Source organism: Aedes albopictus, chromosome 2, assembly GCF_035046485.1.
Source record: "Aedes albopictus strain Foshan chromosome 2, AalbF5, whole genome shotgun sequence".
Taxonomy (NCBI): Eukaryota; Metazoa; Arthropoda; class Insecta; order Diptera; family Culicidae; genus Aedes; species Aedes albopictus.
The window spans coordinates 424,443,764-424,450,140 of NC_085137.1; the positions used below are offsets into that span (position 1 = coordinate 424,443,764).

A 6,377-nucleotide genomic window follows, 5' to 3' on the forward strand; every position below is an offset into this window, starting at 1 on the left:
ACGCCCACGTTTTGAGTACCGTAAACACAAACGGAACTTGTTCATTATCGACGTAAGGGCCTATCCAGTGACTGCTGGTCAAACCGCGTCCAAAACTGTTCCGGCATCAACAATGTACGGTACCGGCGACCGCCACGGTACAACCTTGACCCCCGGAAGCAACCAGGTGTCGCTACTTTATACGCACAGAATCTCGATGCATCGTTACTGGACGAGGGGAGCTCAACATGTACTGGGTGCTTGGAATGATATCGATGGAACGAATGGTTTGACTAGGAGTGCAGAGCGGCTTTGGAGCAAAAGCATGCATCGCGGGCAGTAATGCTGCAACAAGGAACGCGGCAGAACGTTGAATGTACAAATATTAGCGAAAGCAGTAGACTCGCCTCTTTCGGGAGACTGCTGTGCCCGAAGTTGTACCAGAGGCTCAATGCATCCCGTAACGGCTTCGTGCCGCGTGTAAAATTTGCAGGAATAAGGTCGAAAGCAAGTTATTGAAAGGTGGAAGCAGCACTTTGATGAGAACGGCGTGGCGAACGTAGGCTAGAGAGACCAAGACAACGACTACATCAGTGCAGCAGAGGAAGAAAATGATCCAACTCCCACGATGAGGGAAGCTAAGGATGCCATTCACCAGCTCAAAAATAATTATCTCAGCAGCTCTCATCAAGGTGAGCCTTCCTGTACCGGTTGATAGTAATCTGGGATCTGGGAAACCGAACAGCTACAGCGCCTCATTTACAAAAAAAGGGGTCATTTGGAATGTGGGAACTTCAGTGCGATCACCATTATGAATGCCACCTACAAAGAGCTATCCCAGATAATCTTTCGTCAATCTATCACCTAAAGTGAATGAGTTCGTGGAAAGTTATCAAGCCGGTTTCATCGACGTCCGGTCAACAACAGACCCAGACCTTCACTGTACGGCATATCCTCCAGAAATCCAGATTCATGTCATCGACTTCAAGGCAGCAAACGACTCTATCGACTGCACAGAGCTATGGAAAATCATGGACGAATACGAATTCCCCATGCCACAAAAGTTCAGCCTATTGGACGCATTGGCTCAATTTCCCCAACAGGGGAGGAAAAAAAGCTAACCAGACTGATCGGACGGTGGACGGTGTGCAAAACTGTCCAATTCGGCTTTCGGTGAACTATCCAGTTCATTCGGATCAAGCCAGGGACTGCGACAAAGTGACGGACTCTCATGCCTACTCTTCAACATCGCCCTAATAGGTGTAATGCGAAAAGCCGGGCTCTCAACCAGGTTACATTTTTTCTTGAAATCCTGTTAAACTTAACCTTCATCCAGCCAACGTACATTTTCCACCTTCGAGAAAGCACAAAAACGGTCATAACTTTTTTTGTTTTTCGATGAATTTTGATGAAATTTTCACAATTTTCCAAAAAACTCTTCTTGTTTATGATGCTGGGGACATGGGAGCCTGGTCCATATGGTTCCGGAGTTATTCCGGATTGTCTTGGGGTACCAAAATTGGCCACATACTTTGCGCAACGTATATCTCAAGATCCCGATGAGATAGAAGTATAGTGTCTTCGGCGAATTTGTTTAGCAGGTTAAGAACAAACTGGCAACGGCGACTTTGGTTCGCGATTCAGCCGCAAGGCGGCGCCAGTGTCAAAAATTGTCTAACCCTCATATCTCAGAAACCTGATAAGTTGTTCAGCAAGCTCAGAACTGTCTGATGGTTGAGTCTTTGATTCGTGATTTATCCGCTAGGTGGCACCTTGTGTCTGGAAAACTCAAACACGTATATCTTGATACCCTAATGTGGTACAGGCATGCCGTTTTCAGCAAAGTTGTTCAGCACGCTAAGAACTATCTGGCAATGGCGTCTTTGGTCGAGAATCGTCCACTAGGTGGCGCCAGGGTAAAAAATGTTCAAACTTCTATATTTCAGAATCTTGATAAGATAGATTGATGCTGTCTTCAACAAATTTCTTCAGCAAGCTAAAAACTGTCTGGTAGTTGAGTCTTTCATTCGTGATTCATTCGCTAGGTTACTCGCTACACTGTCTTTGACTCCCTGCAGACAAATTTTGTCACCCCACAATATTGCTTCTATTGCTCCGTTTTTTCTTCCGGGAATGTCTCCGGGAACTTCTACATGAACTCTCCCGGGAATCTTTTCAGGAATTGCTCCGGGCATTCCACCGAGAATTTTTCCAAGAATTCCACTGAGAATTCCTTAAGAACTTCCTCCAGGAATTTCTTCAGGAAATCTTCCGAGAATTCCTCTAGGACATCCTCCAGAAGTTTCTCCGGGAAATCCTAAAGGATTTTCTCTGGGGATTCTTCCAGAAACTCCTTCAGGGATTCCTCCAGGAATTCCACCGGGTCTTTCTTTATCCAGAAATTCCTCCAGGAGCTCTTCCAGAAATTCCTCTAGGTATTCCTCTGTCTCCGGGAATTCTTCCGGAAATTTTTCCAGGATTTCCTCTTGGACCCCCATCAGGAACTCCTGCGGAGATTCCTTCAGGAATTCTTTCGGTAATTTCCCCAGTAATTCTTCTGGGAATTTCTCCAGGAATTCCACCAGGAGTTTCTCCAGGAATTCCTACGGATTTCCTTCAAGAATTTCCCCACGAATACCTCCATGAGTTCCTCCGGGAATCACTCCATGAATTGCTCCGGGATTTTCCTCAGGAATTCCCTCAAGAATTTCTCCAGGCTGGTTTTCTCCGAGAGTTTTTCTAGGAGTTCCTCCAGAAATATCTCCGGGCATTCCTTCGGGAATTTCTTCAGGAAATCCGCCAGGAATTGCTTCGGAAATTTCTTCAAGAAATTGTCTGGGAAATCCTCCAGAAAATCTTCCAGAAAAAATTCCTCTGAGAATTTCTTCAGGAAAACTTCCGGTTGAAAAAAATCCACTGGGAATTTCTTTAGGAAGTCTTCCTTCAGGAAATCTTCCGTGCCTTTTTTGTAGAAAACCCTCTGAGAATTTCTCTAAGAATCCCTCTGGAAGTTCTTCCTGGAATTTCTCCAGAAATTTCACGAGGAACTTCTTCAGGAAATCCTTCCAAAATATCTCCTGGAATTCTACTACGAACTTCCTCCAGGATTTTCTCCGGGAGTTCTTGTAGGACTCCCATCAGCAATTCCTCTGGTGATTCCTTCAGTAATTTCTGCAGGATTTTTTCCGGGATTATTTCAAGTAATTCTTTCGGGTATTTCTCTATGAATTCGCCCGGGGATTCCTCCAGGAATTCCCTTGGGGGATTCCTCCAGAGATTCTTCCAGGAATTTCCTCCGGGGAATTCCCCAGGAAGGAGGACTCCCTGAAGAATGTTCCAGAGGAGAAATACCGGAGGAATTCCTATAGAAATTTCGTGAGGAATTCTTGGAGGAAATCCTAGAGGGATTTCCAGAGGAAAAATTGGAGAAATGCCCAGAGGATTTCCTTTAAAAAATTCCTGTAAAAATTCCCGGAGGAATTTCAGAAGAATACCCGGACGTATTTCTGAAAGAATTCCTGGAACATTTTCTGGAAGATTTCCAGAAAAAAATCCCAAAATAATTACTGGAGGATAACCCCAAGAAATTCCCGGAGACATTCTCGGAGGAATCCCTGGAGTGATTTCCGGAGGTATTCGTAAAGGAAGTCCTAGAAGAATTCCGGGAGAAATTCCCAGAGGATTGTCTTGAAAAAAAACCGAAAATTTCCCTTTGAAAGTTATCGGATATATTCCTGGAGAAACTACAGGAAAAAATCCCGTAGAAAATCCATCGAAAAACAAAAAAGTTATGACCATTTTTGTGCTTTTTTGAAGGTGGTAAATGTACGTTGGCTGGATGAAGGTTAATATTGGAAGAAGGTATTTAGGCTTTCACAAAAAGATTATCAAGTTTCGGGACATTTCATTGTTTAAGAAAGGTATTTTTTTGTAATAGTTACATCAAACAACTTTACATCTCATGAATAAACTTATTTCACTATAACACTTGATTGTATCAATTTTTCATCATGGTATCCTTAATCCATTCGACGTAGTACGAAACCTTCGCGTACCCATCCGGATACTGTGTTCCGCATCCATCGATCACAAAGTTAGCCACACCAGCGAGCTTACCTTAATACACAGCAGGTCCGCCGGAATCGCCGTTGCAAGCTCCGTTATCAACCCAATTGTTGAAACAGATCAATCCTTTGTGCGTAATGTCTGTGCCTGCGTAGCAGTCTTTTTCACGCAGAACATACATTTCGTTGTACTGCAACTGTTCCGAAATGGGCATACCCGTTCCGACACGCCCAAAACTGGAAATAATCATGGCATCCGACTCCCGCAATTCGCCGTCGTAAAGTTCGATCTTCTGCATGCTTTCGTCAAACTGGATTCTCTGTTTCAGCTTAATCAGGGCGATGTCATTCTTGAAATCACCGTACAACTCGTGAGCAAAAGTGTCTTCAACCTCGAAAAAGCTACCATCTCCGTTGAGGTTCGACGATCCAGCGTAGACCATGAGGGTACTTGGGTCAAGCCTGCGAATTTGAGTTAAACTTGTACGTTAAACAATTCAACCAAGTTTTTGAAAGATTTACTTATCAGCCATTTTTATAGTTTTTCTTGGAGCGAGATAAAGTGGATAATGGAAAACACATCGCTGAAGTAGGAAATACTGCTAAGCTTTGCAATTCAGGTGCTTGAAAGCATACTGCGTAGGGTGACCCACCTGTATGCTGACCCAACAAATTATAAAGGTTGCAATTCTTGGAGAAATGCATAGCATTGGTATTGGCAAATTCTGCTCTTAATTAAGACGATTGTGATTAAACAAACATCCCGATTTGACTCAAGACCGTGTCAGAAAGTTTTCATAAATCAGGAGATTCATTGAATACAGATTCCACGTAAAAACCATAGTCGAAGCGGTAAACGCGTGGTAGTTCAGCACCACGCTGAGTGTGACGCATTATATTACCGGTCGGTCCGGAACCTTTTAGAAAAGGAAATTTCCTTTACTTTCTCGGTAGAGTATCTTTGGATTTATCCCAGTTGGGACGTCAAAAGGAAGAAGGAGGAATAGTAGTGTTCACATTGACTCTCGTTTGTCGGGTGAATATCACTGCGTCCAGATTTTAGAATATATAGACTCAGTGTACCAGTTATGGCTATAGTACCTCAAATTCGCCATAGTTGATTTTCAACCTTTAAAGATACAAATCAACAAGAAAAAAATCGTGATCAACAGATCACGATCACAAAAGATGATTGCAATCATTCAAACTTCACAATTTGCTCAAATTATGGTAGAAATAAATCATTTTCCTTAACTTTTTGGCCTCCTTGCACCCTATTTCGCCATAGTGTACCAGTTATGGCAACTCCCATAAGGAATGCATGTAAATAGTTCGAAGTGGAACCCAAATTAACAAATGTGTCCATAACTGGTACAGGGTTCCTATCATTGGCACACGCCGTAATAAATACTAAAAGTAGTTTTGGCTCCGTTTTTCTATTTTTCCTGTAAAGTATGAAAACTAATCATTCATTTGACTTATTGTTTACATTCGTCGGTCTTCTTCTTATTTTTGTAGAAATAGTTTTTCTTAGGTGGTGCGATAACTGGTACAGGCACCCTATACCCTTTTTGCTGTGAGGTACGCAAGTTATCTCAGTAACATGTTTGTCACTGAGATACCTTGGTATCGACTGAACACAAGACCATCTATTATTGATGAATACAGATCCTGATTTCGAATGAGTGTAATCAGTTTCGTACCTTTTAATTCCACTGGAGTGGATAACTTTATTATTATTATTATTTCTTTATTATAGAGATTTTCAGCCCTAGGCTGGTTCATCTCTTTAAAAGTATGACGGGGGTTGAGAAGGGAAAGAGGAGAACCCTGGCAGAATCAGGGAGGGGAAAAGGGTTTAAACAGAGTTTTTGTGCGTAGTATGAACGCGAAAATAACTGGCAACTGGTGGGGTTGTCTGGTCCGGGTCTAGCTGGGTCTGTCATAATCAAGCTTGGTAGGTCTTGTCATAATCCATCGGGGTCCGTTTTCGTTGCAGGTCAGTCTTCTTGGTTTGTAGTTCCGTTCATGTTCCAAATACAGTTTCTGTGGTGCGGTCTGCCTCAGAATCTCACTCCATGCCAGTTCGGGTTTGGAATCCACATGAAACCGGGATGAGTGAGTCGCAGGTTAGTTTTGTTGTTGTCCGTGTCAGTGGATAACTGACACTGAGGAAGATTACAAGTGGTAGTCGAAATACGCGTATCTGTCAAAGGATAAGCAACATAGGGCGGAGTTCAAAGGTACGAAACTGATTACACTCATTCGAAGAGGGTATTCTACTTAGAGGGTTCGAAAAGTCGGTACAAGAGATCCTGAGTTACAGTATGTGAC

General features: G+C 43.0%; 1 pseudogene; it reads right to left on the reverse strand.

Annotated features, from left to right (window-relative positions):
• On the reverse strand, positions 1-4,576 carry LOC115265668 (serine protease SP24D-like; annotated as a pseudogene).
• Positions 4,577-6,377: the final 1,801 nt, after the last annotated feature.